Below are 21575 nucleotides of genomic sequence, written 5' to 3'. Positions count from 1 at the left end.
TCAAAACCTTAAACGTGCCGAAAAATAGTAGCTGCGAACTAAAAGTGGCCGAAATGGCTCGAAATGGCCTCTATTTGCTTCTCGTAGTAGCCACGAGCTGTACCCGTATCTCAGCACGTGGAGCTGTACCCATAACTCCTTCCGGATCAAAATTTATGCCCGTCTGAAGGGTGGGGGATCAGAACCTGCGCACGGGAGCGTACGGTATGAAAGAATAAAGTGCGGGGCTATTGATGGGTGCGATCGTACCAGCACTAATGCAGCGGATCCCATCAGAACTCCGAAGTTAAGCGTGCTTGGGCGAGAGTAGTACTAGGATGGTTGACCCCCTTGGAAGACCTCGTGTTGCACCTCTCTTTGCAAGTGCGTTCATTTTTATTTTTTTTTCCGTTCAGTTGGTCTTGCTGTGGTCCGAAACTCGATTAGCGGTTGGCGAGTAAATGAAAAAAAGCTACGACAATCTCCACGAGCCGGTGATGAGCGGGTCCTACAACCTTAAACGTGCCGAAAAACAGTAGCTGCGAACTAAAAGTGGCCGAAATGGCTCGAAAACGGCCTCTTTTTGTTTCCCGGAGTAGCCACAGGATGTACCCGTATCGCTGCACGTGCGGGTCGGCCAGAGCTTCGCGGTGATATGCTGGGGGTCCCGTAACTCCTTCCGGATCAAAAGTTATGCCCGTCTGAAGGGTGGGGGATCAGAACCTGCGCACGGGAGCGTACGGTATGAAAGAATAAAGTGCGGGGCTATTGATGGGTGCGATCGTACCAGCACTAATGCACCGGATCCCATCAGAACTCCGAAGTTAAGCGTGCTTGGGCGAGAGTAGTACTAGGATGGGTGACCCCCTTGGAAGACCTCGTGTTGCACCTCTTTTTGCAAGTGCGTTCATTTTTATTTTTTTTTCCGTTCGGTTGGTCTTGCTGTGGTCCGAAACTCGATTAGCGGTTGGCGAGTAAAATGAAAAAAAGCTAGGACAATCTCCACGAGCCGGTGATGAGCGGGTCCTACAACCTTAAACGTGCCGAAAAACAGTAGCTGCGAACTAAAAGTGGCCGAAATGGCTCGAAAACGGCCTCTTTTTGTTTCCCGGAGTAGCCACAGGATGTACCCGTATCGCTGCACGTGCGGGTCGGCCAGAGCTTCGCGGTGATATGCTGTGGGTCCCGTAACTCCCTCCGGATCAAAGGTTATGCTCGTTTGAGGGGTGGGGGATCAAAACCTGCACACGGGAGCGTACGCTATGAAAGAATAAAGTGCGGGGCTATTGCTGGGTGCGATCATACCAGCACTAATGCACCGGATCCCATCAGAACTCCGAAATTAAGCGTGCTTGGGCGAGAGTAGTACTAGGATGGGTGATCCCCTGGGAAGTCCTCGTGTTGTACCCTTTTTTGCGAATGCGTTCATTTTTTTTATTTCCGTTCAGTTGGTCTTGCTGTGGTCCGAACTCGACTAGAGTTTGGCGATTAAAAGGAAAAAAATGAACAACAATCTCCACTAGCCGGTGATGAGCGGGTCTCAAAACCTTAAACGTGCCGAAAAATAGTAGCTGCGAACTAAAAGTGGCCGAAATGGCTCGAAATGGCCTCTATTTGCTTCTCGTAGTAGCCACGAGCTGTACCCGTATCTCAGCATGTGGGGCTCGGCGAAAGCTTCGCGGTGATATGCTGAGGGTCCCGTAACTCCTTCAGGATCAAAATTTATGCCCGTCTGAAGGGTGGGGGATCATAACCTGCGTACGGGAGCGTACGCTATGAAAGAATAAAGTGCGGGGTTATTGATGGGTGCGATCATACCAGCACTAATGCACCGGATCCCATCAGAACTCCGAAATTAAGCGTGCTTGGGCGAGAGTAGTACTAGGATGGGTGATCCCCTGGGAAGTCCTCGTGTTGTACCCTTTTTTGCGAATGCGTTCATTTTTTTTATTTCCGTTCAGTTGGTCTTGCTGTGGTCCGAACTCGATTAGAGGTTGGCGATTAAAAGGAAAAAAATGAACAACAATCTCCACTAGCCGGTGATGAGCGGGTCTCAAAACCTTAAACGTGCCGAAAAATAGTAGCTGCGAACTAAAAGTGGCCGAAATGGCTCGAAATGGCCTCTATTTGCTTCTCGTAGTAGCCACGAGCTGTACCCGTATCTCAGCACGTGGGGTTCGGCGAAAGCTTCGCGGTGATATGCTGAGGGTCCCGTAACTCCTTCCGGATCAAAATTTATGCCCGACTGAAGGGTGGGGGATCATAACCTGCGTACGGGAGCGTACGCTATGAAAGAATAAAGTGCGGGGTTATTGATGGGTGCGATCATACAAGCACTAATGCACCGGATCCCATCAGAACTCCTAAGTTAAGCGTGCTTGGGCGAGAGTAGTACTAGGATGGGTGACCCCCTTGGAAGACCTCGTGTTGCACCTCTTTTTGCAAGTGCATTCATTTTTATTTTTTTTTTCCGTTCGGTTGGTCTTGCTGTGGTCCGAAACTCGATTAGCGGTTGGCGAGTAAAATGAAAAAAAGCTACGACAATCTCCACGAGCCGGTGATGAGCGGGTCCTACAACCTTAAACGTGCCGAAAAACAGTAGCTGCAAACTAAAAGTGGCTGAAATGGCTCGAAACAGCCACTTTTTGATTCCCGGAGTAGCCACGAGATGTACCCGTATCTCTGCACGTGCGGGTCGGTGAGTGCTTCGCGGTGATATGTTGTGGGTCCCGTAACTCCTTCCGGATCAAAAGTTAAGCCCGTCTGAAGGGTTGGGGATTAGAACCTGCGCACGGGAGCGTACGGTATGAAAGAATAAAGTGCGGGGCTATTGCTGGGTGCGATCATACCAGCACTAATGCACCGGATCCCATCAGAACTCCGAAATTAAGCGTGCTTGGGCGAGAGTAGTACTAGGATGGGTGATCCCCTGGGAAGTCCTCGTGTTGTACCCTTTTTTGCGAATGCGTTCATTTTTTTTATTTCCGTTTAGTTTGTCTTGCTGTGGTCCGAACTCGATTAGAGGTTGGCGATTAAAAGGAAAAAAATGAACAACAATCTCCACTAGCCGGTGATGAGCGGGTCTCAAAACCTTAAACGTGCCGAAAAATAGTAGCTGCGAACTAAAAGTGGCCGAAATGGCTCGAAATGGCCTCTATTTGCTTCTCGTAGTAGCCACGAGCTGTACCCGTATCTCAGCACGTGGAGCTGTACCCATAACTCCTTCCGGATCAAAATTTATGCCCGTCTGAAGGGTGGGGGATCAGAACCTGCGCACGGGAGCGTACGGTATGAAAGAATAAAGTGCGGGGCTATTGATGGGTGCGATCGTACCAGCACTAATGCAGCGGATCCCATCAGAACTCCGAAGTTAAGCGTGCTTGGGCGAGAGTAGTACTAGGATGGTTGACCCCCTTGGAAGACCTCGTGTTGCACCTCTCTTTGCAAGTGCGTTCATTTTTATTTTTTTTTCCGTTCGGTTGGTCTTGCTGTGGTCCGAAACTCGATTAGCGGTTGGCGAGTAAAATGAAAAAAAGCTACGACAATCTCCACGAGCCGGTGATGAGCGGGTCCTACAACCTTAAACGTGCCGAAAAACAGTAGCTGCGAACTAAAAGTGGCCGAAATGGCTCGAAAACGGCCTCTTTTTGTTTCCCGGAGTAGCCACAGGATGTACCCGTATCGCTGCACGTGCGGGTCGGCCAGAGCTTCGCGGTGATATGCTGTGGGTCCCGTAACTCCCTCCGGATCAAAGGTTATGCTCGTTTGAGGGGTGGGGGATCAAAACCTGCACACGGGAGCGTACGCTATGAAAGAATAAAGTGCGGGGCTATTGCTGGGTGCGATCATACCAGCACTAATGCACCGGATCCCATCAGAACTCCGAAATTAAGCGTGCTTGGGCGAGAGTAGTACTAGGATGGGTGATCCCCTGGGAAGTCCTCGTGTTGTACCCTTTTTTGCGAATGCGTTCATTTTTTTTATTTCCGTTTAGTTGGTCTTGCTGTGGTCCGAACTCGATTAGAGGTTGGCGATTAAAAGGAAATAAATGAACAACAATCTCCACTAGCCGGTGATGAGCGGGTCTCAAAACCTTAAACGTGCCGAAAAATAGTAGCTGCGAACTAAAAGTGGCCGAAATGGCTCGAAATGGCCTCTATTTGCTTCTCGTAGTAGCCACGAGCTGTACCCGTATCTCAGCACGTGGAGCTGTACCCATAACTCCTTCCGGATCAAAATTTATGCCCGTCTGAAGGGTGGGGGATCAGAACCTGCGCACGGGAGCGTACGGTATGAAAGAATAAAGTGCGGGGCTATTGATGGGTGCGATCGTACCAGCACTAATGCAGCGGATCCCATCAGAACTCCGAAGTTAAGCGTGCTTGGGCGAGAGTAGTACTAGGATGGTTGACCCCCTTGGAAGACCTCGTGTTGCACCTCTCTTTGCAAGTGCGTTCATTTTTATTTTTTTTTCCGTTCAGTTGGTCTTGCTGTGGTCCGAAACTCGATTAGCGGTTGGCGAGTAAATGAAAAAAAGCTACGACAATCTCCACGAGCCGGTGATGAGCGGGTCCTACAACCTTAAACGTGCCGAAAAACAGTAGCTGCGAACTAAAAGTGGCCGAAATGGCTCGAAAACGGCCTCTTTTTGTTTCCCGGAGTAGCCACAGGATGTACCCGTATCGCTGCACGTGCGGGTCGGCCAGAGCTTCGCGGTGATATGCTGTGGGTCCCGTAACTCCCTCCGGATCAAAGGTTATGCTCGTTTGAGGGGTTGGGGATCAAAACCTGCACACGGGAGCGTACGCTATGAAAGAATAAAGTGCGGGGCTAATGCTGGGTGCGATCATACCAGCACTAATGCACCGGATCCCATCAGAACTCCGAAATTAAGCGTGCTTGGGCGAGAGTAGTACTAGGATGGGTGATCCCCTGGGAAGTCCTCGTGTTGTACCCTTTTTTGCGAATGCGTTCATTTTTTTTATTTCCGTTTAGTTGGTCTTGCTGTGGTCCGAACTCGATTAGAGGTTGGCGATTAAAAGGAAAAAAATGAACAACAATCTCCACTAGCCGGTGATGAGCGGGTCTCAAAACCTTAAACGTGCCGAAAAATAGTAGCTGCGAACTAAAAGTGGCCGAAATGGCTCGAAATGGCCTCTATTTGCTTCTCGTAGTAGCCACGAGCTGTACCCGTATCTCAGCACGTGGAGCTGTACCCATAACTCCTTCCGGATCAAAATTTATGCCCGTCTGAAGGGTGGGGGATCAGAACCTGCGCACGGGAGCGTACGGTATGAAAGAATAAAGTGCGGGGCTATTGATGGGTGCGATCGTACCAGCACTAATGCAGCGGATCCCATCAGAACTCCGAAGTTAAGCGTGCTTGGGCGAGAGTAGTACTAGGATGGTTGACCCCCTTGGAAGACCTCGTGTTGCACCTCTCTTTGCAAGTGCGTTCATTTTTATTTTTTTTTCCGTTCAGTTGGTCTTGCTGTGGTCCGAAACTCGATTAGCGGTTGGCGAGTAAATGAAAAAAAGCTACGACAATCTCCACGAGCCGGTGATGAGCGGGTCCTACAACCTTAAACGTGCCGAAAAACAGTAGCTGCGAACTAAAAGTGGCCGAAATGGCTCGAAAACGGCCTCTTTTTGTTTCCCGGAGTAGCCACAGGATGTACCCGTATCGCTGCACGTGCGGGTCGGCCAGAGCTTCGCGGTGATATGCTGGGGGTCCCGTAACTCCTTCCGGATCAAAAGTTATGCCCGTCTGAAGGGTGGGGGATCAGAACCTGCGCACGGGAGCGTACGGTATGAAAGAATAAAGTGCGGGGCTATTGATGGGTGCGATCGTACCAGCACTAATGCACCGGATCCCATCAGAACTCCGAAGTTAAGCGTGCTTGGGCGAGAGTAGTACTAGGATGGGTGACCCCCTTGGAAGACCTCGTGTTGCACCTCTTTTTGCAAGTGCGTTCATTTTTATTTTTTTTTCCGTTCGGTTGGTCTTGCTGTGGTCCGAAACTCGATTAGCGGTTGGCGAGTAAAATGAAAAAAAGCTAGGACAATCTCCACGAGCCGGTGATGAGCGGGTCCTACAACCTTAAACGTGCCGAAAAACAGTAGCTGCGAACTAAAAGTGGCCGAAATGGCTCGAAAACGGCCTCTTTTTGTTTCCCGGAGTAGCCACAGGATGTACCCGTATCGCTGCACGTGCGGGTCGGCCAGAGCTTCGCGGTGATATGCTGTGGGTCCCGTAACTCCCTCCGGATCAAAGGTTATGCTCGTTTGAGGGGTGGGGGATCAAAACCTGCACACGGGAGCGTACGCTATGAAAGAATAAAGTGCGGGGCTATTGCTGGGTGCGATCATACCAGCACTAATGCACCGGATCCCATCAGAACTCCGAAATTAAGCGTGCTTGGGCGAGAGTAGTACTAGGATGGGTGATCCCCTGGGAAGTCCTCGTGTTGTACCCTTTTTTGCGAATGCGTTCATTTTTTTTATTTCCGTTCAGTTGGTCTTGCTGTGGTCCGAACTCGACTAGAGTTTGGCGATTAAAAGGAAAAAAATGAACAACAATCTCCACTAGCCGGTGATGAGCGGGTCTCAAAACCTTAAACGTGCCGAAAAATAGTAGCTGCGAACTAAAAGTGGCCGAAATGGCTCGAAATGGCCTCTATTTGCTTCTCGTAGTAGCCACGAGCTGTACCCGTATCTCAGCATGTGGGGCTCGGCGAAAGCTTCGCGGTGATATGCTGAGGGTCCCGTAACTCCTTCAGGATCAAAATTTATGCCCGTCTGAAGGGTGGGGGATCATAACCTGCGTACGGGAGCGTACGCTATGAAAGAATAAAGTGCGGGGTTATTGATGGGTGCGATCATACCAGCACTAATGCACCGGATCCCATCAGAACTCCGAAATTAAGCGTGCTTGGGCGAGAGTAGTACTAGGATGGGTGATCCCCTGGGAAGTCCTCGTGTTGTACCCTTTTTTGCGAATGCGTTCATTTTTTTTATTTCCGTTCAGTTGGTCTTGCTGTGGTCCGAACTCGATTAGAGGTTGGCGATTAAAAGGAAAAAAATGAACAAAAATCTCCACTAGCCGGTGATGAGCGGGTCTCAAAACCTTAAACGTGCCGAAAAATAGTAGCTGCGAACTAAAAGTGGCCGAAATGGCTCGAAATGGCCTCTATTTGCTTCTCGTAGTAGCCACGAGCTGTACCCGTATCTCAGCACGTGGGACTCAGCGAAAGCTTCACGGTGATATGCTGAGGGTCCCGTAACTCCTCTCGGATCAAAATTTATGCCCGTCTGAAGGGTGGGGGATCATAACCTGCGTACGGGAGCGTACGCTATGAAAGAATAAAGTGCGGGGTTATTGATGGGTGCGATCATACAAGCACTAATGCACCGGATCCCATCAGAACTCCGAAGTTAAGCGTGCTTGGGCGAGAGTAGTACTAGGATGGGTGACCCCCTTGGAAGACCTCGTGTTGCACCTCTTTTTGCAAGTGCATTCATTTTTATTTTTTTTTCCGTTCGGTTGGTCTTGCTGTGGTCCGAAACTCGATTAGCGGTTGGCGAGTAAAATGAAAAAAAGCTACGACAATCTCCACGAGCCGGTGATGAGCGGGTCCTACAACCTTAAACGTGCCGAAAAACAGTAGCTGCGAACTAAAAGTGGCTGAAATGGCTCGAAACAGCCACTTTTTGATTCCCGGAGTAGCCACGAGATGTACCCGTATCTCTGCACGTGCGGGTCGGTGAGAGCTTCGCGGTGATATGTTGTGGGTCCCGTAACTCCTTCTGGATCAAAAGTTATGCCCGTCTGAAGGGTGGGGGATCAGAACCTGCGCACGGGAGCGTACGGTATGAAAGAATAAAGTGCGGGGCTATTGCTGGGTGCGATCATACCAGCACTAATGCACCGGATCCCATCAGAACTCCGAAATTAAGCGTGCTTGGGCGAGAGTAGTACTAGGATGGGTGATCCCCTGGGAAGTCCTCGTGTTGTACCCTCTTTTGCGAATGCGTTCATTTTTTTTTTTTCCGTTTAGTTGGTCTTGCTGTGGTCCGAACTCGATTAGAGGTTGGCGATTAAAAGGAAAAAAATGAACAAAAATCTCCACTAGCCGGTGATGAGCGGGTCTCAAAACCTTAAACGTGCCGAAAAATAGTAGCTGCGAACTAAAAGTGGCCGAAATGGCTCGAAATGGCCTCTATTTGCTTCTCGTAGTAGCCACGAGCTGTACCCGTATCTCAGCACGTGGGGCTCGGCGAAAGCTTCGCGGTGATATGCTGAGGGTCCCGTAACTCCTTCCGGATCAAAATTTATGCCCGTCTGAAGGGTGGGGGATCATAACCTGCGTACGGGAGCGTACGCTATATAAGAATAAAGTGCGGGGTTATTGATGGGTGCGATCATACAAGCACTAATGCACCGGATCCCATCAGAACTCCGAAGTTAAGCGTGCGTGGGCGAGAGTAGTACTAGGATGGGTGACCCCCTTGGAAGACCTCGTGTTGCACCTCCCTTTGCAAGTGCGTTCATTTTTATTTTTTTTTCCGTTCGGTTGGTCTTGCTGTGGTCCGAAACTCGATTAGCGGTTGGCGAGTAAATGAAAAAAAGCTACGACAATCTCCACGAGCCGGTGATGAGCGGGTCCTACAACCTTAAACGTGCCGAAAAACAGTAGCTGCGAATTAAAAGTGACCGAAATGGCTCGAAACGGCCTCTTTTTGTTTCCCGGAGTAGCCACAGGATGTACCCGTATCTCTGCACGTGCGGGTCGGCGAGAGCTTCGCGGTGATATGTTGTGGGTCCCGTAACTCCTTCCGGATCAAAAGTTATGCCCGTCTGAAGGGTGGGGGATCAGAACCTGCGCACGGGAGCGTACGGTATGAAAGAATAAAGTGCGGGGCTATTGCTGGGTGAGATCATACCAGCACTAATGCACCGGATCCCATCAGAACTCCGAAATTAAGCGTGCTTGGGCGAGAGTAGTACTAGGATGGGTGATCCCCTGGGAAGTCCTCGTGTTGTACCCTTTTTTTGCGAATGCGTTCATTTTTTTTATTTCCGTTCAGTTGGTCTTGCTGTGGTCCGAACTCGATTAGAGGTTGGCGATTAAAAGGTAAAAAATGAACAACAATCTCCACTAGCCGGTGATGAGCGGGTCTCAAAACCTTAAACGTGCCGAAAAATAGTAGCTGCGAACTAAAAGTGGCCGAAATGGCTCGAAATGGCCTCTATTTGCTTCTCGTAGTAGCCACGAGCTGTATCCGTATCTTAGCACGTGGGGCTCGGTGAAAGCTTCGCGGTGATATGCTGAGGGTCCCGTAACTCCTTCCGGATCAAAATTTTATGCCCGTCTGAAGGGTGGGGGATCATAACCTGCGTACGGGAGCGTACGCTATGAAAGAATAAAGTGCGGGGTTATTGATGGGTGCGATCATACAAGCACTAATGCACCGGATCCCATCAGAACTCCGAAGTTAAGCGTGCGTGGGCGAGAGTAGTACTAGGATGGGTGACCCCCTTGGAAGACCTCGTGTTGCACCTCTTTTTGCAAGTGCGTTCATTTTTATTTTTTTTTCCGTTCGGTTGGTCTTGCTGTGGTCCGAAACTCGATTAGCGGTTGGCGAGTAAAATGAAAAAAAGCTACGACAATCTCCACGAGCCGGTGATGAGCGGGTCCTACAACCTTAAACGTGCCGAAAAACAGTAGCTGCGAACTAAAAGTGGCCGAAATGGCTCGAAACAGCCACTTTTTGATTCCCGGAGTAGCCACGGGATGTACCCGTATCTCTGCACGTGCGGGTCGGTGAGAGCTTTGCGGTGATATGCTGTGGGTCCCGTAACTCCTTCCGGATCAAAAGTTATGCCCGTCTGAAGGGTGAGGGATCAGAACCCGCGCACGGGAGCGTACGGTATGAAAGAATAAAGTGCGGCTATTGATGGGTGCGATCGTACCAGTACTAATGCACCGGATCCCATCAGAACACCGAAGTTAAGCGTGCTTGGGCGAGAGTAGTACTAGGATGGGTGACCCCCTTGGAAGACCTCGTGTTGCACCTCTTTTTGCAAGTGCGTTCATTTTTATTTTTTTTTCCGTTCGGTTGGTCTTGCTGTGGTCCGAAACTCGATCAGCGGTTGGCGAGTAAATGAAAAAAAGCTACGACAATCTCCACGAGCCGGTGATGAGCGGGTCCTACAACCTTAAACGTGCCGAAAAACAGTAGCTGCGAACTAAAAGTGACCGAAATGGCTCGAAACGGCCTCTTTTTGTTTCCTAGAGTAGCCACATGATGTACCCGTATCTCTGCACGTGCGGGTCGGCGAGAGCTTCGCGGTGATATGTTGTGGGTCCCGTAACTCCTTCCGGATCAAAAGTTATGCCCGTCTGTAGGGTGGGGGATCAGAACCTGCGCACGGGAGCGTACGGTATGAAAGAATAAAGTGCGGGGCTATTGATGGGTGCGATCGTACCAGCACTAATGCAGCGGATCCCATCAGAACTCCGAAGTTAAGCGTGCTTGGGCGAGAGTAGTACTAGGATGGGTGACCCCCTTGGAAGACCTCGTGTTGCACATCTTTTTGCAAGTGCGTTCATTTTTATTTTTTTTTCCGTTCGGTTGGTCTTGCAGTGGTCCGAAACTCGATTCGCGGTTGGCGAGTAAAATGAAAAAAAGCTACGACAATCTCCACGAGCCGGTGATGAGCGGGTCCTACAACCTTAAACGTGCCGAAAAACAGTAGCTGCGAACTAAAAGTGGCCGAAATGGCTCGAAACGGCCTCTTTATGTTTCCCGGAGTAGCCACGGGATGTACCCGTATCTCTGCACGTGCGGGTCGGCGAGAGCTTCGCGGTGATATGCTGGGGGTCCCGTAACTCCTTCCGGATCAAAGGTTATGCTCGTCTGAGGGGTGGGGGATCAAAACCTGCACACGGGAGCGTACGCTATGAAAGAATAAAGTGCGGGGCTATTGCTGGGTGCGATCATACCAGCACTAATGCATCGGATCCCATCAGAACTCCGAAATTAAGCGTGCTTGGGCGAGAGTAGTACTAGGATGGGTGATCCCCTGGGAAGTCCTCGTGTTGTACCCTTTTGTGCGAATGCGTTCATTTTTTTTATTTCCGTTCAATTGGTCTTGCTGTGGTCCGAACTCGATTAGAGGTTGGCGATTAAAAGGAAAAAAATGAACAACAATCTCCACTAGCCGGTGATGAGCGGGTCTCAAAACCTTAAACGTGCCGAAAAATAGTAGCTGCAAACTAAAAGTGGCCGAAATGGCTCGAAATGGCCTCTATTTGCTTCTCGTAGTAGCCACGAGCTGTACCTGTATCTCAGCACGTGGGGCTCGGCGAGAGCTTCGCGGTGATATGCTGAGGGTCCCGTAACTCCTTCCGGATCAAAATTTATGCCCGTCTGAAGGGTGGGGGATCATAACCTGCGTACGGGAGCGTACGCTATGAAAGAATAAAGTGCGGGGTTATTGATGGGTGCGATCATACAAGCACTAATGCACCGGATCCCATCAGAACTCCGAAGTTAAGTGTGCTTGGGCGAGAGTAGTACTAGGATGGGTGACCCCCTTGGAAGACCTCGTGTTGCACCTCTCTTTGCAAGTGCGTTCATTTTTATTTTTTTTTCCGTTCGGTTGGTCTTGCTGTGGTCCGAAACTCGATCAGCGGTTGGCGAGTAAATGAAAAAAAGCTACGACAATCTCCACGAGCCGGTGATGAGCGGGTCCTACAACCTTAAACGTGCCGAAAAACAGTAGCTGCGAACTAAAAGTGACCGAAATGGCTCGAAACGGCCTCTTTTTGTTTCCTAGAGTAGCCACATGATGTACCCGTATCTCTGCACGTGCGGGTCGGCGAGAGCTTCGCGGTGATATGTTGTGGGTCCCGTAACTCCTTCCGGATCAAAAGTTATGCCCGTCTGTAGGGTGGGGGATCAGAACCTGCGCACGGGAGCGTACGGTATGAAAGAATAAAGTGCGGGGCTATTGATGGGTGCGATCGTACCAGCACTAATGCAGCGGATCCCATCAGAACTCCGAAGTTAAGCGTGCTTGGGCGAGAGTAGTACTAGGATGGGTGACCCCCTTGGAAGACCTCGTGTTGCACATCTTTTTGCAAGTGCGTTCATTTTTATTTTTTTTTCCGTTCGGTTGGTCTTGCAGTGGTCCGAAACTCGATTCGCGGTTGGCGAGTAAAATGAAAAAAAGCTACGACAATCTCCACGAGCCGGTGATGAGCGGGTCCTACAACCTTAAACGTGCCGAAAAACAGTAGCTGCGAACTAAAAGTGGCCGAAATGGCTCGAAACGGCCTCTTTATGTTTCCCGGAGTAGCCACGGGATGTACCCGTATCTCTGCACGTGCGGGTCGGCGAGAGCTTCGCGGTGATATGCTGGGGGTCCCGTAACTCCTTCCGGATCAAAGGTTATGCTCGTCTGAGGGGTGGGGGATCAAAACCTGCACACGGGAGCGTACGCTATGAAAGAATAAAGTGCGGGGCTATTGCTGGGTGCGATCATACCAGCACTAATGCATCGGATCCCATCAGAACTCCGAAATTAAGCGTGCTTGGGCGAGAGTAGTACTAGGATGGGTGATCCCCTGGGAAGTCCTCGTGTTGTACCCTTTTTTGCGAATGCGTTCATTTTTTTTATTTCCGTTCAATTGGTCTTGCTGTGGTCCGAACTCGATTAGAGGTTGGCGATTAAAAGGAAAAAAATGAACAACAATCTCCACTAGCCGGTGATGAGCGGGTCTCAAAACCTTAAACGTGCCGAAAAATAGTAGCTGCAAACTAAAAGTGGCCGAAATGGCTCGAAATGGCCTCTATTTGCTTCTCGTAGTAGCCACGAGCTGTACCCGTATCTCAGCACGTGGGGCTCGGCGAGAGCTTCGCGGTGATATGCTGAGGGTCCCGTAACTCCTTCCGGATCAAAATTTATGCCCGTCTGAAGGGTGGGGGATCATAACCTGCGTACGGGAGCGTACGCTATGAAAGAATAAAGTGCGGGGTTATTGATGGGTGCGATCATACAAGCACTAATGCACCGGATCCCATCAGAACTCCGAAGTTAAGTGTGCTTGGGCGAGAGTAGTACTAGGATGGGTGACCCCCTTGGAAGACCTCGTGTTGCACCTCTTTTTGCAAGTGCGTTCATTTTTATTTTTTTTTCCGTTCGGTTGGTCTTGCTGTGGTCCGAAACTCGATTAGCGGTTGGCGAGTAAATGAAAAAAAGCTACGACAATCTCCACGAGCCAGTGATGAGCGGGTCCTACAACCTTAAACGTGCCGAAAAATAGTAGCTGCGAACTAAAAGTGACCGAAATGGCTCGAAACAGCCTCTTTTTGTTTCCCGGAGTAGCCACAGGATGTACCCGTATCTCTGCACGTGCGGGTCGGCGAGAGCTTCGCGGTGATATGTTGTGGGTCCCGTAATTCCTTCCGAATCAAAAGTTATGCCCGTCTGAAGGGTGGGGGATCAGAACCTGCGCACGGGAGCGTACGGTATGAAAGAATAAAGTGCGGGGCTATTGATGGGTGCGATCGTACCAGCACTAATGCACCGGATCCCATCAGAACTCCGAAGTTAAGCGTGCTTGGGCGAGAGTAGTACTAGGATGGGTGACCCCCTTGGAAGACCTCGTGTTGCACCTCTCTTTGCAAGTGCGTTCATTTTTATTTTTTTTTCCGTTCGGTTGGTCTTGCTGTGGTCCGAAACTCGATTAGCGGTTGGCGAGTAAATGAAAAAAAGCTACGACAATCTCCACGAGCCGGTGATGAGCGGGTCCTACAACCTTAAACGTGCCGAAAAACAGTAGCTGCGAACTAAAAGTGGCCGAAATGGCTCGAAACGGCCTCTTTTAGTTTCCCGGAGTAGCCACAGGATGTACCCGTATCGCTGCACGTGCGGGTCGGCGAGAGCTTCGCGGTGATATGCTGTGGGTCCCGTAACTCCTTCCGGATCAAAAGTTATGCCCGTCTGAAGGGTGGGGGATCAGAACCTGCGCATGGGAGCGTACGGTATGAAAGAATAAAGTGCGGGGCTATTGATGGGTGCGATCGTACCAGCACTAATGCAGCGGATCCCATCAGAACTCCGAAGTTAAGCGTGCTTGGGCGAGAGTAGTACTAGGATGGGTGACCCCCTTGGAAGACCTCGTGTTGCACCTCTTTTTGCAAGTGCGTTCATTTTTATTTTTTTTTCCGTTCGGTTGGCCTTGCTGTGGTCCGAAACTCGATTCGCGGTTGGCGAGTAAAATGAAAAAAAGCTACGACAATCTCCACGAGCCGGTGATGAGCGGGTCCTACAACCTTAAACGTGCCGAAAAACAGTAGCTGCGAACTAAAAGTGGCCGAAATGGCTCGAAACGGCCTCTTTATGTTTCCCGGAGTAGCCACGGGATGTACTATCTCTACACGTGCGGGTCGGCGAGAGCTTCGCGGTGATATACTGGGGGTCCCGTAACTCCTTCCGGATCAAAAGTTATGCCCGTCTGAAGGGTGGGGGATCAGAACCTACGCACGGGAGCGTACGGTATGAAAGAATAAAGTGCGGGGCTATTGATGGGTGCGATCGTACCAGCACTAATGCACCGGATCCAATCAGAACTCCGAAGTTAAGCGTGCTTGGGCGAGAGTAGTACTAGGATGGGTGACCCCCTTGGAAGACCTCGTGTTGCACCTCTTTTTGCAAGTGCATTCATTTTTATTTTTTTTTCCGTTCGGTTGGTCTTGCTGTGGTCCGAAACTCGATTAGCGGTTGGCGAGTAAAATGAAAAAAAGCTACGACAATCTCCACGAGCCGGTGATGAGCAGGTCCTACAACCTTAAACGTGCCGAAAAACAGTAGCTGCGAACTAAAAGTGGCCGAAATGGCTCGAAACAGCCACTAGTAGCCACGGGATGTACCCGTATCTCTGCACGTGCGGGTCGGTGAGAGCTTCGCGGTGATATGCTGTGGGTCCCGTAACTCCTTCCGGATCAAAAGTTATGCCCGTCTGAAGGGTGGGGGATCAGAACCCGCGCACGGGAGCGTACGGTATGAAAGAATAAAGTGCGGGGCTATCGATGGGTGCGATCGTACCAGCACTAATGCACCGGATCCCATCAGAACTCCGAAGTTAAGCGTGCTTGGGTGAGAGTAGTACTAGGATGGGTGACCCCCTTGGAAGACCTCGTGTTGCACCTCTTTTTGCAAGTGCGTTCATTTTTATTTTTTTTTCCGTTCGGTTGGTCTTGCTGTGGTCCGAAACTCGATTAGGGGTTGGCGAGTAAATGAAAAAAAGCTACGACAATCTCCACGAGCCGGTGATGAGCGGGTCCTACAACCTTAAACGTGCCGAAAAACAGTAGCTGCGAACTAAAAGTGGCCGAAATGGCTCGAAACGGCCTCTTTTAGTTTCCCGGAGTAGCCACAGGATGTACCCGTATCGCTGCACGTGCGGGTCGGCGAGAGCTTTGCGGTGATATGCTCTGGGTCCCGTAACTCCTTCCGGATCAAAAGTTATGCCCGTCTGAAGGGTGGGGGATCAGAACCTGCGCACGGGAGCGTACGGTATGAAAGAATAAAGTGCGGGGCTATTGATGTGTGCGATCGTACCAGCACTAATGCACCGGATCCCATCAGAACTCCGAAGTTAAGCGTGCTTGGGTGAGAGTAGTACTAGGATGGGTGACCCCCTTGGAAGACCTCGTGTTGCACCTCTTTTTGCAAGTGCGTTCATTTTTATTTTTTTTTCCGTTCGGTTGGTCTTGCTGTGGTCCGAAACTCGATTAGGGGTTGGCGAGTAAATGAAAAAAAGCTACGACAATCTCCACGAGCCGGTGATGAGCGGGTCCTACAACCTTAAACGTGCCGAAAAACAGTAGCTGCGAACTAAAAGTGGCCGAAATGGCTCGAAACGGCCTCTTTTAGTTTCCCGGAGTAGCCACAGGATGTACCCGTATCGCTGCACGTGCGGGTCGGCGAGAGCTTTGCGGTGATATGCTGTGGGTCCCGTAACTCCTTCCGGATCAAAAGTTATGCCCGTGTGAAGGGTGGGGGATCAGAACCTACGCACGGGAGAGTACGGTATGAAAGAATAAAGTGCGGGGCTATTGATGGGTGCGATTGTACCAGCACTAATGCACCGGATCCCATCAGAACTCCGAAGTTAAGCGTGCTTGGGCGAGAGTAGTACTAGGATGGGTGACCCCCTTGGAAGACCTCGTGTTGCACCTCTTTTTGCAAGTGCGTTCATTTTATTTTTTTTTCCGTTCGGTTGGTCTTGCTGTGGTCCGAAACTCGATTAGCGGTTGGCGAGTAAACTGAAAAAAAGCTACGACAATCTCCACGAGCCGGTGATGAGCGGGTCCTACAACCTTAAACGTGCCGAAAAACAGTAGCTGCGAACTAAAAGTGGCCGAAATGGCTCGAAACAGCCACTTTTTGTTCGCCGGAGTAGCCACGGGATGTACCCGTATCTCTGCACGTGCGGGTCGGTGAGAGCTTCGCGGTGATATGCTGTGGGTCCCGTAACTCCTTCCGGATCAAAAGTTATGCCCGTCTGAAGGGTGGGGGATCACAACCCGCGCACGGGAGCGTACGGTATGAAAGAATAAAGTGCGGGGCTATTGATGGGTGCGATCGTACCAGCACTAATGCACCGGATCCCATCAGAACTCCGAAGTTAAGCGTGCTTGGGCGAGAGTAGTACTAGGATGGGTGACCCCCTTGGAAGACCTCGTGTTGCACCTCTCTTTGCAAGTGCGTTCATTTTTATTTTTTTTCCGTTCGGTTGGTCTTGCTGTGGTCCGAAACTCGATTAGCGGTTGGCGAGTAAATGAAAAAATGCTACGACAATCTCCACGAGCCGGTGATGAGCGGGTCCTACAACCTTAAACGTGCCGAAAAACAGTAGCTGCGAACTAAAAGTGGCCGAAATGGCTCGAAACGGCCTCTTTTAGTTTCCCGGAGTAGCCACAGGATGTACCCGTATCGCTGCACGTGCGGGTCGGCGAGAGCTTTGCGGTGATATGCTCTGGGTCCCGTAACTCCTTCCGGATCAAAAGTTATGCCCGTCTGAAGGGTGGGGGATCAGAACCTGCGCACGGGAGCGTACGGTATGAAAGAATAAAGTGCGGGGCTATTGATGTGTGCGATCGTACCAGCACTAATGCACCGGATCCCATCAGAACTCCGAAGTTAAGCGTGCTTGGGTGAGAGTAGTACTAGGATGGGTGACCCCCTTGGAAGACCTCGTGTTGCACCTCTTTTTGCAAGTGCGTTCATTTTTATTTTTTTTTCCGTTCGGTTGGTCTTGCTGTGGTCCGAAACTCGATTAGGGGTTGGCGAGTAAATGAAAAAAAGCTACGACAATCTCCACGAGCCGGTGATGAGCGGGTCCTACAACCTTAAACGTGCCGAAAAACAGTAGCTGCGAACTAAAAGTGGCCGAAATGGCTCGAAACGGCCTCTTTTAGTTTCCCGGAGTAGCCACAGGATGTACCCGTATCGCTGCACGTGCGGGTCGGCGAGAGCTTTGCGGTGATATGCTGTGGGTCCCGTAACTCCTTCCGGATCAAAAGTTATGCCCGTGTGAAGGGTGGGGGATCAGAACCTACGCACGGGAGAGTACGGTATGAAAGAATAAAGTGCGGGGCTATTGATGGGTGCGATTGTACCAGCACTAATGCACCGGATCCCATCAGAACTCCGAAGTTAAGCGTGCTTGGGCGAGAGTAGTACTAGGATGGGTGACCCCCTTGGAAGACCTCGTGTTGCACCTCTTTTTGCAAGTGCGTTCATTTTATTTTTTTTTCCGTTCGGTTGGTCTTGCTGTGGTCCGAAACTCGATTAGCGGTTGGCGAGTAAACTGAAAAAAAGCTACGACAATCTCCACGAGCCGGTGATGAGCGGGTCCTACAACCTTAAACGTGCCGAAAAACAGTAGCTGCGAACTAAAAGTGGCCGAAATGGCTCGAAACAGCCACTTTTTGTTCGCCGGAGTAGCCACGGGATGTACCCGTATCTCTGCACGTGCGGGTCGGTGAGAGCTTCGCGGTGATATGCTGTGGGTCCCGTAACTCCTTCCGGATCAAAAGTTATGCCCGTCTGAAGGGTGGGGGATCACAACCCGCGCACGGGAGCGTACGGTATGAAAGAATAAAGTGCGGGGCTATTGATGGGTGCGATCGTACCAGCACTAATGCACCGGATCCCATCAGAACTCCGAAGTTAAGCGTGCTTGGGCGAGAGTAGTACTAGGATGGGTGACCCCCTTGGAAGACCTCGTGTTGCACCTCTCTTTGCAAGTGCGTTCATTTTTATTTTTTTTTCCGTTCGGTTGGTCTTGCTGTGGTCCGAAACTCGATTAGGGGTTGGCGAGTAAATGAAAAAAAGCTACGACAATCTCGACGAGCCGGTGATGAGCGGGTCCTACAACCTTAAACGTGCCGAAAAACAGTAGCTGCGAACTAAAAGTGGCCGAAATGGCTCGAAACGGCCTCTTTTAGTTTCCCGGAGTAGCCACAGGATGTACCCGTATCGCTGCACGTGCGGGTCGGCGAGAGCTTCGCGGTGATATGCTGTGGGTCCCGTAACTCCTTCCGGATCAAAAGTTATGCCCGTCTGAAGGGTGGGGGATCAGAACCTGCGCATGGGAGCGTACGGTATGAAAGAATAAAGTGCGGGGCTATTGATGGGTGCGATCGTACCAGCACTAATGCAGCGGATCCCATCAGAACTCCGAAGTTAAGCGTGCTTGGGAGAGAGTAGTACTAGGATGGGTGACCCCCTTGGAAGACCTCGTGTTGCACCTCTTTTTGCAAGTGCGTTCATTTTTATTTTTTTTTCCGTTCGGTTGGCCTTGCTGTGGTCCGAAACTCGATTCGCGGTTGGCGAGTAAAATGAAAAAAAGCTACGACAATCTCCACGAGCCGGTGATGAGCGGGTCCTACAACCTTAAACGTGCCGAAAAACAGTAGCTGCGAACTAAAAGTGGCCGAAATGGCTCGAAACGGCCTCTTTATGTTTCCCGGAGTAGCCACGGGATGTACTATCTCTACACGTGCGGGTCGGCGAGAGCTTCGCGGTGATATACTGGGGGTCCCGTAACTCCTTCCGGATCAAAAGTTATGCCCGTCTGAAGGGTGGGGGATCAGAACCTACGCACGGGAGCGTACGGTATGAAAGAATAAAGTGCGGGGCTATTGATGGGTGCGATCGTACCAGCACTAATGCACCGGATCCAATCAGAACTCCGAAGTTAAGCGTGCTTGGGCGAGAGTAGTACTAGGATGGGTGACCCCCTTGGAAGACCTCGTGTTGCACCTCTTTTTGCAAGTGCATTCATTTTTATTTTTTTTTCCGTTCGGTTGGTCTTGCTGTGGTCCGAAACTCGATTAGCGGTTGGCGAGTAAAATGAAAAAAAGCTACGACAATCTCCACGAGCCGGTGATGAGCAGGTCCTACAACCTTAAACGTGCCGAAAAACAGTAGCTGCGAACTAAAAGTGGCCGAAATGGCTCGAAACAGCCACTAGTAGCCACGGGATGTACCCGTATCTCTGTACGTGCGGGTCGGTGAGAGCTTCGCGGTGATATGCTGTGGGTCCCGTAACTCCTTCCGGATCAAAAGTTATGCCCGTCTGAAGGGTGGGGGATCACAACCCGCGCACGGGAGCGTACGGTATGAAAGAATAAAGTGCGGGGCTATTGATGGGTGCGATCGTACCAGCACTAATGCACCGGATCCCATCAGAACTCCGAAGTTAAGCGTGCTTGGGCGAGAGTAGTACTAGGATGTGTGACCCCCTTGGAAGACCTCGTGTTGCACCTCTCTTTGCAAGTGCGTTCATTTTTATTTTTTTTCCGTTCGGTTGGCCTTGCTGTGGTCCGAAACTCGATTAGGGGTTGGCGAGTAAATGAAAAAAAGCTACGACAATCTCCACGAGCCGGTGATGAGCGGGTCCTACAACCTTAAACGTGCCGAAAAACAGTAGCTGCGAACTAAAAGTGGCCGAAATGGCTCGAAACGGCCTCTTTTAGTTTCCCGGAGTAGCCACAGGATGTACCCGTATCGCTGCACGTGCGGGTCGGCGAGAGCTTTGCGGTGATATGCTGTGGGTCCCGTAACTCCTTCCGGATCAAAAGTTATGCCCGTCTGAAGGGTGGGGGATCAGAACCTGCGCACGGGAGCGTACGGTATGAAAGAATAAAGTGCGGGGCTATTGATGGGTGCGATCGTACCAGCACTAATGCACCGGATCCCATCAGAACTCCGAAGTTAAGCGTGCTTGGGTGAGAGTAGTACTAGGATGGGTGACCCCCTTGGAAGACCTCGTGTTGCACCTCTTTTTGCAAGTGCGTTCATTTTTATTTTTTTTCCCGTTCGGTTGGTCTTGCTGTGGTCCGAAACTCGATTCGCGGTTGGCGAGTAAAATGAAAAAAAGCTACGACAATCTCCACGAGCCGGTGATGAGCGGGTCCTACAACCTTAAACGTGCCGAAAAACAGTAGCTGCGAACTAAAAGTGGCCGAAATGGCTCGAAACGGCCTCTTTATGTTTCCCGGAGTAGCCACGGGATGTACCCGTATCTCTGCACGTGCGGGTCGGCGAGAGCTTCGCGGTGATATACTGGGGGTCCCGTAACTCCTTCCGGATCAAAAGTTATGCCCGTCTGAAGGGTGGGGGATCAGAACCTACGCACGGGAGCGTACGGTATGAAAGAATAAAATGCGGGGCTATTGATGGGTGCGATCGTACCAGCACTAATGCACCGGATCCAATCAGAACTCCGAAGTTAAGCGTGCTTGGGCGAGAGTAGTACTAGGATGGGTGACCCCCTTGGAAGACCTCGTGTTGCACCTCTTTTTGCAAGTGCATTCATTTTTATTTTTTTTTCCGTTCGGTTGGTCTTGCTGTGGTCCGAAACTCGATTAGCGGTTGGCGAGTAAAATGAAAAAAAGCTACGACAATCTCCATGAGCCGGTGATGAGCGGGTCCTACAACCTTAAACGTGCCGAAAAACAGTAGCTGCGAACTAAAAGTGGCCGAAATGGCTCGAAACGGCCTCTTTTTGTTTCCTGGAGTAGCCACGGGATGTACCTGTATCTCTGCACGTGCGGGTCGGCGAGAGCTTCGCGGTGATATGTTGTGGGTCACGTAACTCCTTACGGATCAAAAGTTATGCCCGTCTGAAGGGTGGGGGATCAGAACCTGCGCACGGGAGCTTACGCTATGAAAGAACAAAGTGCGGGGTTATTGATGAGTGCGATCATACAAGCACTAATGCACCGGATCCCATCAGAACTCCGAAGTTAAGCGTGCTTGGGCGAGAGTAGTACTAGGATGGGTGACCCCCTTGGAAGACCTCGTGTTGCACCTCTCTTTGCAAGTGCGTTCATTTTTATTTTTTTTTCCGTTCGGTTGGTCTTGCTGTGGTCCGAAACTCGATTAGGGGTTGGCGAGTAAATGAAAAAAAGCTACGACAATCTCGACGAGCCGGTGATGAGCGGGTCCTACAACCTTAAACGTGCCGAAAAACAGTAGCTGCGAACTAAAAGTGGCCGAAATGGCTCGAAAC

The 21575-nt window shown here is 50.7% G+C and overlaps 32 non-coding genes and 10 pseudogenes across 32 annotated transcripts; all 42 read left to right on the top strand.

Annotated features, from left to right (window-relative positions):
* The first annotated feature begins 235 nt into the window (after positions 1–235).
* Positions 236–354, top strand: LOC148928189 (5S ribosomal RNA; annotated as a pseudogene).
* A 398-nt stretch (positions 355–752) lies between these two features.
* On the top strand, positions 753–871 carry LOC148928188 (5S ribosomal RNA). The gene has a single exon (XR_016129227.1). It is a non-coding gene; the product is annotated as a 5S ribosomal RNA (ribosomal RNA).
* Positions 872–1270: 399 nt separating this feature from the next.
* LOC148928187 (5S ribosomal RNA) lies at positions 1271–1389 on the top strand. Its single transcript, XR_016129366.1, has one exon. It is a non-coding gene; the product is annotated as a 5S ribosomal RNA (ribosomal RNA).
* Positions 1390–1783: 394 nt separating this feature from the next.
* On the top strand, positions 1784–1902 carry LOC148928186 (5S ribosomal RNA). Its single transcript, XR_016129364.1, has one exon. It is a non-coding gene; the product is annotated as a 5S ribosomal RNA (ribosomal RNA).
* Positions 1903–2296: 394 nt separating this feature from the next.
* On the top strand, positions 2297–2415 carry LOC148928185 (5S ribosomal RNA; annotated as a pseudogene).
* Positions 2416–2814: 399 nt separating this feature from the next.
* On the top strand, positions 2815–2933 carry LOC148928184 (5S ribosomal RNA). Its single transcript, XR_016129363.1, has one exon. It is a non-coding gene; the product is annotated as a 5S ribosomal RNA (ribosomal RNA).
* A 365-nt stretch (positions 2934–3298) lies between these two features.
* LOC148928183 (5S ribosomal RNA) lies at positions 3299–3417 on the top strand (annotated as a pseudogene).
* A 399-nt stretch (positions 3418–3816) lies between these two features.
* LOC148928182 (5S ribosomal RNA) lies at positions 3817–3935 on the top strand. The gene has a single exon (XR_016129362.1). It is a non-coding gene; the product is annotated as a 5S ribosomal RNA (ribosomal RNA).
* A 365-nt stretch (positions 3936–4300) lies between these two features.
* Positions 4301–4419, top strand: LOC148928181 (5S ribosomal RNA; annotated as a pseudogene).
* Positions 4420–4817: 398 nt separating this feature from the next.
* LOC148928180 (5S ribosomal RNA) lies at positions 4818–4936 on the top strand. Its single transcript, XR_016129361.1, has one exon. It is a non-coding gene; the product is annotated as a 5S ribosomal RNA (ribosomal RNA).
* A 365-nt stretch (positions 4937–5301) lies between these two features.
* LOC148928179 (5S ribosomal RNA) lies at positions 5302–5420 on the top strand (annotated as a pseudogene).
* A 398-nt stretch (positions 5421–5818) lies between these two features.
* Positions 5819–5937, top strand: LOC148928178 (5S ribosomal RNA). Its single transcript, XR_016129226.1, has one exon. It is a non-coding gene; the product is annotated as a 5S ribosomal RNA (ribosomal RNA).
* Positions 5938–6336: 399 nt separating this feature from the next.
* On the top strand, positions 6337–6455 carry LOC148928177 (5S ribosomal RNA). Its single transcript, XR_016129360.1, has one exon. It is a non-coding gene; the product is annotated as a 5S ribosomal RNA (ribosomal RNA).
* A 394-nt stretch (positions 6456–6849) lies between these two features.
* On the top strand, positions 6850–6968 carry LOC148928176 (5S ribosomal RNA). Its single transcript, XR_016129359.1, has one exon. It is a non-coding gene; the product is annotated as a 5S ribosomal RNA (ribosomal RNA).
* Positions 6969–7362: 394 nt separating this feature from the next.
* On the top strand, positions 7363–7481 carry LOC148928175 (5S ribosomal RNA). The gene has a single exon (XR_016129312.1). It is a non-coding gene; the product is annotated as a 5S ribosomal RNA (ribosomal RNA).
* Positions 7482–7879: 398 nt separating this feature from the next.
* On the top strand, positions 7880–7998 carry LOC148928174 (5S ribosomal RNA). Its single transcript, XR_016129358.1, has one exon. It is a non-coding gene; the product is annotated as a 5S ribosomal RNA (ribosomal RNA).
* Positions 7999–8392: 394 nt separating this feature from the next.
* Positions 8393–8511, top strand: LOC148928173 (5S ribosomal RNA). The gene has a single exon (XR_016129476.1). It is a non-coding gene; the product is annotated as a 5S ribosomal RNA (ribosomal RNA).
* A 397-nt stretch (positions 8512–8908) lies between these two features.
* LOC148928172 (5S ribosomal RNA) lies at positions 8909–9027 on the top strand (annotated as a pseudogene).
* A 396-nt stretch (positions 9028–9423) lies between these two features.
* Positions 9424–9542, top strand: LOC148928171 (5S ribosomal RNA). The gene has a single exon (XR_016129475.1). It is a non-coding gene; the product is annotated as a 5S ribosomal RNA (ribosomal RNA).
* A 396-nt stretch (positions 9543–9938) lies between these two features.
* On the top strand, positions 9939–10057 carry LOC148928170 (5S ribosomal RNA; annotated as a pseudogene).
* Positions 10058–10454: 397 nt separating this feature from the next.
* LOC148928169 (5S ribosomal RNA) lies at positions 10455–10573 on the top strand (annotated as a pseudogene).
* Positions 10574–10971: 398 nt separating this feature from the next.
* LOC148928168 (5S ribosomal RNA) lies at positions 10972–11090 on the top strand. The gene has a single exon (XR_016129640.1). It is a non-coding gene; the product is annotated as a 5S ribosomal RNA (ribosomal RNA).
* A 394-nt stretch (positions 11091–11484) lies between these two features.
* Positions 11485–11603, top strand: LOC148928167 (5S ribosomal RNA). Its single transcript, XR_016129458.1, has one exon. It is a non-coding gene; the product is annotated as a 5S ribosomal RNA (ribosomal RNA).
* Positions 11604–12000: 397 nt separating this feature from the next.
* On the top strand, positions 12001–12119 carry LOC148928166 (5S ribosomal RNA; annotated as a pseudogene).
* A 398-nt stretch (positions 12120–12517) lies between these two features.
* LOC148928165 (5S ribosomal RNA) lies at positions 12518–12636 on the top strand. Its single transcript, XR_016129639.1, has one exon. It is a non-coding gene; the product is annotated as a 5S ribosomal RNA (ribosomal RNA).
* A 394-nt stretch (positions 12637–13030) lies between these two features.
* LOC148928164 (5S ribosomal RNA) lies at positions 13031–13149 on the top strand. Its single transcript, XR_016129457.1, has one exon. It is a non-coding gene; the product is annotated as a 5S ribosomal RNA (ribosomal RNA).
* A 397-nt stretch (positions 13150–13546) lies between these two features.
* LOC148928163 (5S ribosomal RNA) lies at positions 13547–13665 on the top strand. Its single transcript, XR_016129225.1, has one exon. It is a non-coding gene; the product is annotated as a 5S ribosomal RNA (ribosomal RNA).
* Positions 13666–14062: 397 nt separating this feature from the next.
* LOC148928162 (5S ribosomal RNA) lies at positions 14063–14181 on the top strand. The gene has a single exon (XR_016129481.1). It is a non-coding gene; the product is annotated as a 5S ribosomal RNA (ribosomal RNA).
* Positions 14182–14576: 395 nt separating this feature from the next.
* LOC148928161 (5S ribosomal RNA) lies at positions 14577–14695 on the top strand. Its single transcript, XR_016129558.1, has one exon. It is a non-coding gene; the product is annotated as a 5S ribosomal RNA (ribosomal RNA).
* A 385-nt stretch (positions 14696–15080) lies between these two features.
* Positions 15081–15199, top strand: LOC148928160 (5S ribosomal RNA). Its single transcript, XR_016129436.1, has one exon. It is a non-coding gene; the product is annotated as a 5S ribosomal RNA (ribosomal RNA).
* A 397-nt stretch (positions 15200–15596) lies between these two features.
* On the top strand, positions 15597–15715 carry LOC148928159 (5S ribosomal RNA). Its single transcript, XR_016129630.1, has one exon. It is a non-coding gene; the product is annotated as a 5S ribosomal RNA (ribosomal RNA).
* Positions 15716–16112: 397 nt separating this feature from the next.
* LOC148928158 (5S ribosomal RNA) lies at positions 16113–16231 on the top strand. The gene has a single exon (XR_016129288.1). It is a non-coding gene; the product is annotated as a 5S ribosomal RNA (ribosomal RNA).
* A 397-nt stretch (positions 16232–16628) lies between these two features.
* On the top strand, positions 16629–16747 carry LOC148928157 (5S ribosomal RNA). Its single transcript, XR_016129224.1, has one exon. It is a non-coding gene; the product is annotated as a 5S ribosomal RNA (ribosomal RNA).
* A 396-nt stretch (positions 16748–17143) lies between these two features.
* Positions 17144–17262, top strand: LOC148928156 (5S ribosomal RNA). Its single transcript, XR_016129629.1, has one exon. It is a non-coding gene; the product is annotated as a 5S ribosomal RNA (ribosomal RNA).
* A 397-nt stretch (positions 17263–17659) lies between these two features.
* Positions 17660–17778, top strand: LOC148928155 (5S ribosomal RNA). Its single transcript, XR_016129286.1, has one exon. It is a non-coding gene; the product is annotated as a 5S ribosomal RNA (ribosomal RNA).
* A 397-nt stretch (positions 17779–18175) lies between these two features.
* Positions 18176–18294, top strand: LOC148928154 (5S ribosomal RNA). Its single transcript, XR_016129223.1, has one exon. It is a non-coding gene; the product is annotated as a 5S ribosomal RNA (ribosomal RNA).
* Positions 18295–18691: 397 nt separating this feature from the next.
* LOC148928153 (5S ribosomal RNA) lies at positions 18692–18810 on the top strand (annotated as a pseudogene).
* A 395-nt stretch (positions 18811–19205) lies between these two features.
* Positions 19206–19324, top strand: LOC148928152 (5S ribosomal RNA). Its single transcript, XR_016129557.1, has one exon. It is a non-coding gene; the product is annotated as a 5S ribosomal RNA (ribosomal RNA).
* A 385-nt stretch (positions 19325–19709) lies between these two features.
* Positions 19710–19828, top strand: LOC148928151 (5S ribosomal RNA). The gene has a single exon (XR_016129632.1). It is a non-coding gene; the product is annotated as a 5S ribosomal RNA (ribosomal RNA).
* A 396-nt stretch (positions 19829–20224) lies between these two features.
* Positions 20225–20343, top strand: LOC148928150 (5S ribosomal RNA). Its single transcript, XR_016129435.1, has one exon. It is a non-coding gene; the product is annotated as a 5S ribosomal RNA (ribosomal RNA).
* A 398-nt stretch (positions 20344–20741) lies between these two features.
* LOC148928149 (5S ribosomal RNA) lies at positions 20742–20860 on the top strand. Its single transcript, XR_016129556.1, has one exon. It is a non-coding gene; the product is annotated as a 5S ribosomal RNA (ribosomal RNA).
* Positions 20861–21258: 398 nt separating this feature from the next.
* LOC148928148 (5S ribosomal RNA) lies at positions 21259–21377 on the top strand. Its single transcript, XR_016129565.1, has one exon. It is a non-coding gene; the product is annotated as a 5S ribosomal RNA (ribosomal RNA).
* The last annotated feature ends 198 nt before the right edge of the window (positions 21378–21575 follow it).

This window comes from Salvia hispanica, chromosome 4 (assembly GCF_029641045.1).
Source record: "Salvia hispanica isolate PSC_SH4W2 chromosome 4, Shi_PSC_v1, whole genome shotgun sequence".
NCBI classification, from domain to species: domain Eukaryota; kingdom Viridiplantae; phylum Streptophyta; class Magnoliopsida; order Lamiales; family Lamiaceae; genus Salvia; species Salvia hispanica.
The sequence above is the reverse complement of the archived record's forward strand: the minus strand, read 5'-3'. Positions and strand labels throughout refer to the sequence as shown.